Below are 12,415 nucleotides of genomic sequence, written 5' to 3'. Positions count from 1 at the left end.
TAACGTAAAAGGGGTCAAGTCATTACGAAGCCATAACCACTTTTAAATGTGTGCATCTAATAACAGAGCTTCAAATATATGAAAGAAAAGCTAATACAACTGAAAGGAGAAATAGAAAGGTCCACAGCTATAGTTGAAGATGGCATTTGTACACATGAAGTAAAGCATAATTAGGCTAAATAATTTAATTTTAATTTATTTTGAATGGTTACTCCACTCACATGGTTTAAAAAGTATACGGAATAAACAGCATAAAGAATATAGTGAAAAGTCTCACCACCTTGTTATATACATTCCTTAGCCGGGTCTTTTTGGAGGCAATCACTGTAACCAGTTTTTATGTATTGCCTAAAGATATTTTATGCATATATAAAACATTTATATATCCTCTATTTTTTATACAAATGGTAGCACCCTGTACACACTTCAGAACTCCATTTTGTTTTAACACCTAATAATATTTCTGATTCCATTATTGGTACATAAAACTCTATACGAGGTGAGCTTTAGGGCTTGGCACTTTCTCAATAGTTCTGTGGATTATTTTTTGTATTCAATTGTGCATGCCATGCCTTGAAATTTTTCAACAGGTCTCAAGCCCTCAGGGAGATTGCAAGAGAATTTTTTTTAATTGAGATGTAATTCACATACCATAAAATTTGCACTTTTAAAGCATACACTTCAGTAGTTTTAGTATATTCAAAAGGTTGTGCAAACATCACCACTTTTTAATTCCAAAACATTTTCATCACTGGTATCCATATCTTGTTTACTTCCTTGTTTACCTTCCCCATATCTCCTGGCAACCACGAATCTACTTTATGTCTCTCTAGATTTGTCTAGTTTGGATATTCCATATAAATAAAATCACACAATACATGGCCTCTTGTATCTGAGTTTTTCCATTTTAGTATACGTGCTGCTGAAGCGAGCACTATCTGACTTTTTCAAGTTTCATCCATGTTAAACTTAATTCCTTTTGTGGTTAAATAATACTCCATTGTGTGGATATAGAACCTTTTGTCTGCATTAGAATTTTAAATATCCTTGTTAACAACATATAATTGAATCAGTAAAGGACCAAGTGGTGTGATGTACATTGAACCATAAGTCCTTTTTATGTTGTGAATTTGAAAAGGTCTATTTTTAATACATTTTACAAGAATATTTAGATAAGAGTTAAACACGTTTAGGAGCATCAAGAAGTTTTGCCAATTGCCACAGACTTCTGGAAAGGATGGTAGCTTATGTATAAAATTCTGAAGATTTTCTCAGAATTAGAAATGGCTAAGAGACATTAAAGAAACAAAACCAAAATACTCTCAACTAATCTGTTTTGAAACCAGGGAATGGTGCCAACCACATTCCACAAAATTCAAAGAATTTGTATTAGGTATGGTGCAATGAGACCAGACTGAAATGAGGGAGAAGAAAGTAAATCCTGGAAACCCTAATGGCACTCCTTAATTTGAAATGATCAAAGTTAAGAGAGAGAGTAGGAGATGTGGCTATAATAATATGATACACAGCTTACAGCAACAGAGAGCAAATTGGGAATTTTCTTTGATTCATCTTCTCAGTAACTTTGAGCTTCACATCAAGGCAGTGGAGGTTGTAAGGGGTGCTCAGGAGCAGTGAGGAGACTCAAGGAGAATCCATGCACACTATTTGGGGCAAATATCCTGCCTGGTATTTACCTCTATGTTTCTCAGTAATAAGCCAGTCCTCAGTCTCTTTGCTTTTTGGACATTATGCTGACTTCCTATTTGGTGGATGCCATTTAGCACTCATGTTCTCCAACCCCCAACTCTTATCCCTGTTCAATTCTTCTGGTTTAGTTATATCACAATTTTTAGTTAAATCACTATTACATGTTTGCATCACTGGAGTAAATATATTACTCTCTTTGCCAAGCACTGTCTTGATCGTTTCTTATACAACTTTTGGTTTTCCTGTAGTTAGTAATTGCCTGATTTGTTTTCATGTATGCATTTCCTTGTGCCTTGTGTCCTTTGCTATTTTTTTCCCCTTTCATTTAATGTAATGTTCCACAAGGGCAAATCTGGCTGTAACTTATCTATTCCATTTATTTTCCTGGAAATTTCTATTCCATTTTTAAAAAAATTTATTGAGTTATAGTCAGTTTACAATGTTGTGTCAATTTCTGGTGTACAGCACAATTTTTCAGTCATACATGAACATACATGTATTTATTTTCATATTCTTTTTCACCATGAGCTACCACAAGATCTTGTATATAGTCATCCCTGTGCTATACAGTATAAACTTGTTTATCTATTCTATATATACCTATCAGTATCTACAAATCTCGAACTCCCAGGCTGTCCCTTCCCAGTCATTTCTATTTCATTTATTTTCTAATTAATTAATTCAGAGTTTTACTGGTTGCCCTCTTCGCCTGCTATGCTGATGTGATCCTGGGACTTTCCTTTTCTCTTGTGTTATATTCCCTGTTTCCCTTTGTCTTCCAATCATTTACAGAATACCGTATCTTCCTCTTTCTTGGTTTAATTCCTGTTTTAGTGATGCTTATAATTCTTGAACTTCCCATGAAAAGGTTCAGAGAAAATAAATTTTTTTTGAGATTTTGCATGTCTGAAAAGATGTGTTTTCTATTTTCATACTTGTTTAGGAGTTTTAGTTGGATATTGACTTCTAGGTAGCAACTCATTACCCTTAGAAGTTTGAAGTCCTATTCAATTCTTTGTCTTTAAATTTACTTAGAAAATACTTAAATTGCAAATATTAAGTGCCAGACACTATTCTGAGCACTTTACAAATGTTAACTCATCTAATCCTGATAACAATGCTGTGAGGTATATATGATTATTAATGCCATTTCTCAGATGAGGAGACTGAGGCACAGAAATATTAATTAACTATGCAAAGTTACGTTGCTAGTAGAAAGCAGAATCAGGATTCAAACCCAGGCAGCCACATTCCCAACTTTTGCTCTACGTTGCCACCTCTAATGTAAAATCTAATCACATTTGGATTTCTGTTTCTTTTATGGGACCCAGTTTTTCCCTCTGGAAACTTTAACAATCTTTTTATTTTTGGTGTTCTAAAGTTTCATAATCATGTGCCCAAGGGATTTAAAAAAATTCATCTTGTGTAATAGTAGACCCTTTTAATTTACAATTTCATTTCCTTTAATGCTGTAAAGTGTGTGTGTGAGTGTGTGTGTGTGTTTGATAATTTCCCTCCCACAGTTTTCTCTTTTCTTCCTTTTTGGAACTCCTCTTTGCCATATGTTAACTTCTGGATTGATATTTTAATTTTTAAACATCTTTTCTCTCCTTGTTCTACTTTCTAGGGAATTTTCTTGACTTTATCTTCCAGTCCTCCTATAGATTTTTAAAAAAGAATTTAAGTTTTATTCTCATTTCTGAGATCTCTTTCCTGTTCTCTGAATTTTTCTTTCGTGTAGTTTCCTGTTGTTGATTTATAGACATAAACGTGTTCTCATCATTCCGAGGGGAGTAATTAGTTTTTGAAATTTTAAGTTTTAACCTCTTTTGCATTTTTTTTCTTGTTCAAATTCCTTTTTACAGTTTGTTCATTTGGAAATCTTTGTTCCTATTAATGAAATATCTTTTCAGATATTGCTTGGTTGTCCATTCGTATTGAGGAGCAAGAGATCCAAAATCCCAAAGCTCTGTTTTCATTATTACCCCTCTTCCTACTACACTGGACAAGTCTGCTTCCTACATCTTTTGGCAGGTTGGCAGAATAAATTGACTTTCTTCTTGTCCATATTTCTCATTGCAGGCATGCAAGTTTCACTTTCTAGTGGTCTGATAGGTGGTTACCATTCTTCCCTATCTTTTCCATTCTTCATATTTTTATGGTTTGCAGATGTCTCCGGGATTCATTAAAATTGAACTTGTGTCTCCATTCTCATTCTCCTTGTTTGGAGGGAAGTTCTGGGAAGAAAGGGTGTAGAAGTATTTCTACTGTGCAATTTTAAATAGAAGCCAACCAGTCTCTTTCCTTTCTTGGCTACTGTGACTCTACAGTCCTCAGGTTCTGCTCTCACCTCTTTCTTCTCTGTAATACATCTGAATCTTGGAGTCCCTCAGGCTCTGGTGCATAACCGCCTACTCATCTCTACACTTTACCCAGGGTGCTCTAATCCATTCATGGGATGCTAAATGCCTCTGTGTCCTAACTCCCACACTTATATTTCTATCCCAAATTCTCTCCCTTAGAGTCTCAATCTTGTCTGTTTTTCAAATGCATCACAAACTTAACATGTCCCAAACTCTCGATAGTCAGCCCTCAGCCTTAAACCTGTTCCTCCACTGGTCTTTCACATCTTGGTAAACAGCAGCACTGTCCACCCAGTTGTTCAAGCCTAAAGCCTTATAATTTCTTCCTCTTGTTTTACAGCCCCTTCCTCACCGCATTTAATTCAGTCCATTTAGTCCAAGATTCTAATTCTGAAATAGAATTTGAATCCTTCTGCCATGATCCCAACCACTACCATTTCTAATTTGGATTACTGACCTAGCCTCCTAACTGGTCTCCAGCTCCTACTCTAGTCTTCCCACCCCACGCCTCAGACAGCAGCCTCAGTGAATTCAAAATATCAATCAGATCATGCAGTCCTTTTCCTTAAAGATCCTAGTAACTTCTCATGGCATTTCCAAGAACATCCAAGCTTGTAGAAGACTGGGAATGACATGGTTTTCGCCATCCTCCTTAACTTTATCTCCTACAGAGTGACTACGGTAGAGAGGAGCAACAGTGTCTCTGGCCTCAAGGCCTTTGCACGTGCTTTTTTTTTTCTTTTTCTTTTTTTTTACCTTGTTCACGCTTACCTATTTTCTTCATGTGGATTGCTCATTTTCATCCACCAAATCTCACCTTAAATGTCACTTCTCAAGAGGTCTGTTGAATCACCCAGTGTAAGGTAGGTTCCCCCAGGTTTTCTCTCATAGGAGTCCCTTCTTTTTCTTTGATAACTTGCCCCCATTCATATTGGATATTGATTTTCTTATTTGCTTAAAGTCATCTTTCACACTAGAGAATGAAACTGTAAGCTAGTGCTAGGATTTTTTTTTTCCCTTTTCACCTTTATCCTTCCAGTGCCAGCCCTGTGGAGATCTTCAATTAACACATTTTTTAAATGAAATGAATGGTTTCAAAAAGAATTAAACAGCACTGAAATAAAAAAGGGAGATATATGAAAAAATTCTGCCACTAAACTAGAGGATTACTATAGCATTTCAAAACTGAAGGGATGAGCATACTTTAGGAAGGACAGTTAAATTTTAGGGAATATTTGCCTAGCATTTTCAGAGTACTTAAAGAAACTGTGAATTATTTGAATAAGAGATAAAAGATATTATGATGAGACAACAAAATGAGAATAAAAGGGAAATGTGAGACTCAAATGGGAGGGAACAAGTAAGAGCATAACGGAAATTATGATGGCATTAAAAGTAGTAAAGAGCAGGATCAACACTGCAGAGAGTCAAGTCAATTAAATGCAGGGTGAGTGTAAGAAGCTCTCTAAGAACACAGAGGAAAAGGACAAAGAGATTAGAGAATTAGAAGGAATCGACATGGGAGATAAATAATAAAGCTGTAACATGTGGATAATTGGGGATCCTCAATAAATACTTACTTGTAGTAAAATTACGTGCACTAAACAACATAATGACAAAATACATAATGCTAAATCTATTTGTAAGGTGTGAAGAAAAGGATTAGAACAATAACAGAGGGAAACATTAGCATATTCCTTTGAGCCTTTACCTAAGCAAAGAAACTAAAGTAGATATGATTATAAAAAATTAAATAATATAAATTAGTAATATTATTTAAATATATAACGAATTTCTTTACAAAAAACCTCTTATTTTTAACGTCCATGGAACACTAAATGACAATTTGTTAATTAAAAATGACATGTATAATATAATTTATTAAAAAAAATCTGTATACAGATTTATACAAATACATTTATATAGATAAAAATAAAGCAAGATGAAGACTGCAACGGTAATAGTGTTCTTCTCTGGGTGGTGAAATGTCTAGTTGTCAATATTTTCCTTTCATTTATATGCACTTTCCAGCTTCTCTACAATGAATATGTATTGCTTGATTAATCAGAAAAGGGAAGGGGAGAGCTAGCCCAATTTATGCTAAATGAAATATGTACTGTTAGAAAAGAGGTGGGCCATAATAAGAAAGAAGTGATCAGTAGGAAGGAGGAAGTATGCCCAGAGTGGGGAAGGGTGGGGGACTTTAGTGTTTTGGGAAGTTTTATTAAACTATAAGAATTGAGGGAAATCCAAGAAAGAGACATATTTGGTTCATATATGGAAAAGAAAGCCAAGGCAGTACAAAACTAGAATGAGAGCTCTGATCACAGCGGAACGCTTTCCCAAGCAGAGTATACCACAAAGTAAAGAACAGAGAGAGAAAGAGATCCCATAGGAATGTAGATATTAAAATTAATGCTAACTCTGGAAGGATTATGTTGCTATACTGTTGATTTTGGAATGTGAAGAAAATTTCAAGCCTCATAAAATGATAAGAGACACTGTGGTTTGTAAAAAGAACCATGTGGAATTAGGCATACTTGAATTGGAATCAAGGTGTGCCACTCAATCACTTTGTAACCTGATTATTTAAAGGTCTCTGACTTTGAGTTTTGTCATCTAAAAGGGATAATAATGCTTTCTTTGGATGATTGTTATATTGAATTATCCAAAGAAGGCATGTATACATGTCTGTATACATAAATACAAATGTGTGTATGTAGGTATGTATGAATATATGTATGTGTAGGATCAGATGTTAATGAATCCAGAGTTGGTTAGAAAAGGTTTTGAAAGAAATTGAGCTGAATCTTGAAGGGTTAATTTGGTATACATGTATTGAGTATTTACTACATACTAGGCACAGGGACACAGGGAAACATTAGAGATCCCCATCTCTGTCCTCAAGAACCTTAAAGAGTTTTCTAAGCAAAGAAGGTGAATCTCTGAGCTAAAGAAGAGTAGAACTTGGATTACATTATATACGTCAAATACTTTACAAATAATTACAAAAACCTTGTTCCAAATCCATCTTAATTATTCACAAAAACTTTTAAGCAACAATTATCTAGGATAGCAATTTATATCCAGGAAAAATATATTTGTTCAAAAAATGCTTAATGAAAACCTTCTAAAACCCAATAATCTGATAGGTCCTGTAAAGGTAAAATAGTCAGAAAATGTGTCTTTTATTCTTAAGGACCTTGTAATGCAGTAGGGGAGTTAAGGCATATATAGTAATATCTACAAATGCAATATCAGATGTTAGAGAAGGGACTGCATTGAGGACAGAAAGATTATGTTGGGCAGGATAAACTCATGTAAACTTCATAGAGAAGATACTGGCACTTGGAAATGTTACAGGAAAGCTAGAAAGAATCTGGACATGCTAATCCATGGACAGGAGAAATTATGATAAAGCACACTCCTAGGATACAAAAAAAGGATGAAAAAAGGCCAGAGAAGGACAAGTCAATGGTGAGTAAATTGATTTGACTGGCTCAACAGTAATCACAGCATCTTTTTTTTTTTTTTCTACATAGCTTTAAAGATTATTTGTTGCGATGACAATGCAGGCATATAGAATTGAGTAGGTAATTATAGGACGTTAGTAAAAATCAAATTCTCCAGTATTTATTTCTGCCTGTCTGCCTGCCTGTGACCAATGTTTCTCAAAATGAGTGAGAAATTAGTACCCACATGCTGAGTAAGATGTTCACGAGAATGTCAGGGAGCTTGTTTGTCAACCTTAATTGACAACTGATGTTTAAAAGACAATAACGTAATTCTTATGATTTAATGGGAACACACTGCTATTTAATGCCCGAGGAAGAAGGACTAATATATGCAAAAGCCTGTAGAAATGAGAAATAGGGACAACATAATCCCCTTTTGTTTCAGGAAAATGTAAAGTAGTGCCCCAGGGATTGTTGGCAAATATTATCATCTTTGAAAGCTACTACTTCACACTAATTCCAGGAAAACAGAGGCTTCTGGGTAATGTGAATCACAAGGAAAGAATGCCTCATTTTGTGGCTGAGACTTTTTAATGGAATACTAGTTGATCTTAGAGAAGAAGGTCCAGGGGTCAGGGTCTGTTTGGATGAATTTTCTCCCTGATCCTGTAGGGGTCCCTACATAGGGCCTTTCTTTCTTGGCCTGTCTGATTAGAATGTCTAGGGACATGGTGCCTTCTTTTCCTCTAATACATAGATTTATAGGTGTATGACTGTTGCTTAAGACATAGCTTACCTAATAGGGCTATTCATTCTTTAAATGAACAGTTGTTAAACAGTGATTACATACATGATTCCTACTTTAAGGATCTTGATTTAGAAGGGGGTATATATATGAGTCAGATCTGCTCTGTAAAACTGAATCACTCTATAGTTTAGAGGGAATTTAATACAGGGGTATGGTTACACAATCAGGGAAAAACTGAGATGGCAAAGGCGATGGTGACGGAATAGTAAGAGCAGAAAACTGCTACTGCCTTAGGGCAGAAGCATGGGGGTGGGGTGGGCGGTGAGGCATGTTGGAGGGAGGCAGTGTTGCCAGAACCCAGGAGGGCAGTGTGGAGGGGTCTGGAACCATGGCTAGAACCATGGTGGGGCCTGACTGTGGAAGTGGGTTTAGAGGGTAGCATCTAGGGACATTTTTAGGAACATCAGAGAAACTGGAGGAGGAGGAGGGAAAAATATCCCAACTCCCCCAGCTCCCAACTTTCTAATCTTTCACCAGCGTCTTCCACTAGAAGACTTCCATTCTAGTCCTATCCAGAACTAGAGGGAAAGGAGCCTGGAGAAATAGATCTCTGCAGCACAGAGTAGAGCAGGGGGCTAGTGAGGTCACTGATGGCCGCTGGGAGAGAGATGCGTAAACAATGATTATGGTATCAGTGCTGACGTAGCTCTCTACAGCAAACCCTGTGGAACAGGTGGTACGAACCTCTGTGTGGGGGGACGGCTTCAGAAAAAGACATTGTCCGAGCTCGATTTTATATAAGGGACTTGAGCATCCATGGAGTTTGGTATCCACAGGCGGTCTTGGAACCAATCCTCCACAGACACCGAGCAATGACTGTAATGAACTCCTTGTGCACCCAACACCACACTTCAATAATTTCTACTAGTTGTCTCTTCTATATAACAAATTACCCCCAAATTTAGCAACTTTAAGACAATAAATATTTTTATTATTGTACATTGTTTCAGTGGGTCATAAATCCAGGTTAGGTAGGGAAGGAAAGTTCCCTGAACATGCCAAAGCTGATGGGAAGGGAACTCCTTTGACTTGGCAGTCTGCCCCCCCCCCCTTCTCACCGATGGAAACGGTGCCACACACAGCACTTGGAAGAGCCGTGGCAGGAGGTGCCCTCCAGCTCCTGGGTCCTTACTAATGTGGCCTGTCTGCTTAAGCCAGAGCTTCCGTCTAAACCACAAAAAAGACAAGTAGAAGTGGTGGAGCCACTTCTCAAGCCTGAAGCCACCAAGAAGAAGCTTAGGCCATAGAAATGAGGAAATGGCAGGCTCCCTCCTGCCTCGTTCTGGTTTTCAGAAAATCTGGGGTTTCACATAGGAACTTGAAGTGACAGGCTCAGGAGCGGTAGGATAAGGTCAAGCAGATTGTTCACTGCTCAAGGGCGCCTGCGTCAGGGAGTGAATGAGGACTGAAACCCTCTGTTCACCACGTCTCATGCCCAGGGACAGGGAATTGGACTGCAACCCCAAGAAGAGACAACTTTTTTTTTTTTCTAGTTACACAGACTCCATATGGGAAACAGCAGCCCTGAAAAAAATTCAAAAAGATGCTTTATAGAAGCTCTACCAATGGCTCAGATGAGGGATTCCTTACTTTTAGATGCTTAATTCCACATGCTCACACACTTGGAACATACCTGGAACGCGATTCTGTCTCCTGGGTCCAGTAGGAACTTCTTAAGTGAATATTTTTTAAAGCAGCATCTCTGATAACCAAGAAATCATCCACAGATGAGTCACACAAGAGGCAATGTGAATATTAAAGAAACACATGGGAAAAATCTACGACCTCATTAGAAAACAAAGAAAGTAGAATAGAGCAGCCTTGAGGCAACATTTCAAACACATGAAAATGGAATGATTATGCCCTGTGTGGGGAAGTTGGCGATGAAACTTACATTCACAGGACAGCTGGCATCATCTGAGGACAAACCCATTTGGAAGGCAGCATGGCAACAGGCATTAAGAACTATAAAGATGTTCCTGTTCTCCCCACCCCCAACATAATTATCCTATGCCTGGAAATTTATCCCATGGAATTAATCAGGAAAAAGAAAGCTGTATGTATAATGCTGCTCATTGCAACATTATCTGGTAGTGTCAGAAAAATAATAGGAGCCCAAGAAATAATCATGCATTGATCTAGCAGTGAATGAATACATGTTTCTGCCAGAGGAACATTCCATACAGGATAGGTCTATGACAATGGGATATTTCCAGAAGTCATATGTGCAAAATGTGTCCCACCATTTTATAATTAAATAGTCTATACAAATTATACAGTGGTTGCTTCTGTACTCACTAGGATCTTAAGCAAAATTTTTATAAAGAAAACTTTCTAGGCATTGTTTAGTGTTTAATATAGGGTAATGGTTCTCAAACTTCAGTGTACATCAGGCTCGCTGACTGGACCCCACTCCCAGAGATTTTGATTCAGTAGGTGTGGAGTGGGGCCTGAGAATCTGCATTTCTAACAAGTTTCTTAGGAGATGCTGATGCTGCTGTTCCCAGGACCTCACTGTGAGAATCACTGGTTTAGAGTAATTAGCTTTTGCCCAGGGAATCATAATTATCACTAAGAATCTGGAGTAGAAAACGAAAACAAAGATGTCAATTCCTAGAGGTCACACATTGCCTCTGACTCATCCCTGTGTCCCCAGTGCCTAACCCCCTGCAGTGTCTATGTAAATGCTTGTTAAATTGAGTTGTACCCATAGCCAGGAGTTTCATTAAATTGTACAATTTCTTTCCATCCACTGGAAGCAGGATTGTTAGAGTAGTGTTTATGCTGAGGCCATCTGGTTGGCACTGGCTCTCCGATCTGACCTTGGAATATCTAAGCCGCTACTGAGTCTGGGCAATGGGGCAATGAGTTCTGCTCTTACTGTTTTCTCTACCTCTTAGATCCTGGACTCTAAGCAACAAAAGCTGAAAATCCCCCCCCCCCCCCGCCCCGTTCTGGGGTGAACTCTAGCCATTTTCAGCAGTGAGGAATGGAAAAGAACAGTGCCTTTGAAATCAGTGTGCTTGAGTCTATCGAACTGATGTACTAAAATTAAAAAAATTACTTCAATTCATATTTTTATTCAAGCTTCTTTGTGTTTTCACCAGTTGTGGAAATCCTAATCATACGTTTCCAAATTGTTCCACAAAAGGGTTTTGTCATGTTTTTTAAATTTTACTTCCAATAGTAAGGTTTTTAAAAAAAATGGCTTTGCTGATATTGGATGTTATTAATCTTTTAAATTCTTTTTATCTGAGAGAAAATAAATACCTTTTTGCTGTTTTAAGTTCATTGTCATGATGCCTAGCGTGTTTGAGCAAATCTCATGTTGGTCGTCCATTTTATTTCTTACGTGACTGCGTGTTTTAATCTTTTGCTTACTTTCAAGTGAGTGATCTGTCTTTCCCCTACTTATTTGTAATTGCTTCTTTTGAATTGTAAGTAGTAATTCATTGTTGGTTGTATGGTCCCTCAGTCTTCTGAATGTCTTTTAACATTTTTATGCTATTATTATATACATGTTTAACCTTTTTATACAATCAAATGCCATTATTTTTGGCTTCTGAGTTTTCTGTCATAATATTAGAAAAAGATACTTTCTGTTTTTTAAACTTGAATTTTATTTTTAAGTATTTCATTTTTTATAATCTATCTGGAATTTATTTTTAGCGTGGCATGGGGTAGTGACCTAGTGAATATCCATTTGTCACAATGTCATGACTATCTTTTCCCTACTGATCTGAAATGTCACCTTTATAACATTTTAAATTCCCACATATACAGTGTTTTTGAATATTTTGCTTCAGTAAACCATCTCTCTATTCATTAGCTAATGCTAACATCTTACCTTAGCTTTTTAGGATTTGTCGTTACTCGAGGCTGTTATTTTTAAAAGGTCTTGGCTTCTCTCATTCATTTTCCTTCATGCAAAATCTGGAATCAGTTTTTCAAGTTCCAGAAAAGTTTTTGTTGGCATTTTAAGTAACTTTAAAAAATTGTATATTTGCACTTAAAACAATGGCATAGCTCCATTTATTTAGGTTTTCTTTTATCTTATTCATATAGTTCTTGAATGTTTC

This window comes from Camelus ferus, chromosome 11, assembly GCF_009834535.1.
Source record: "Camelus ferus isolate YT-003-E chromosome 11, BCGSAC_Cfer_1.0, whole genome shotgun sequence".
NCBI lineage: Eukaryota > Metazoa > Chordata > Mammalia > Artiodactyla > Camelidae > Camelus > Camelus ferus.
The sequence above is the reverse complement of the archived record's forward strand: the minus strand, read 5'-3'. Positions refer to the sequence as shown.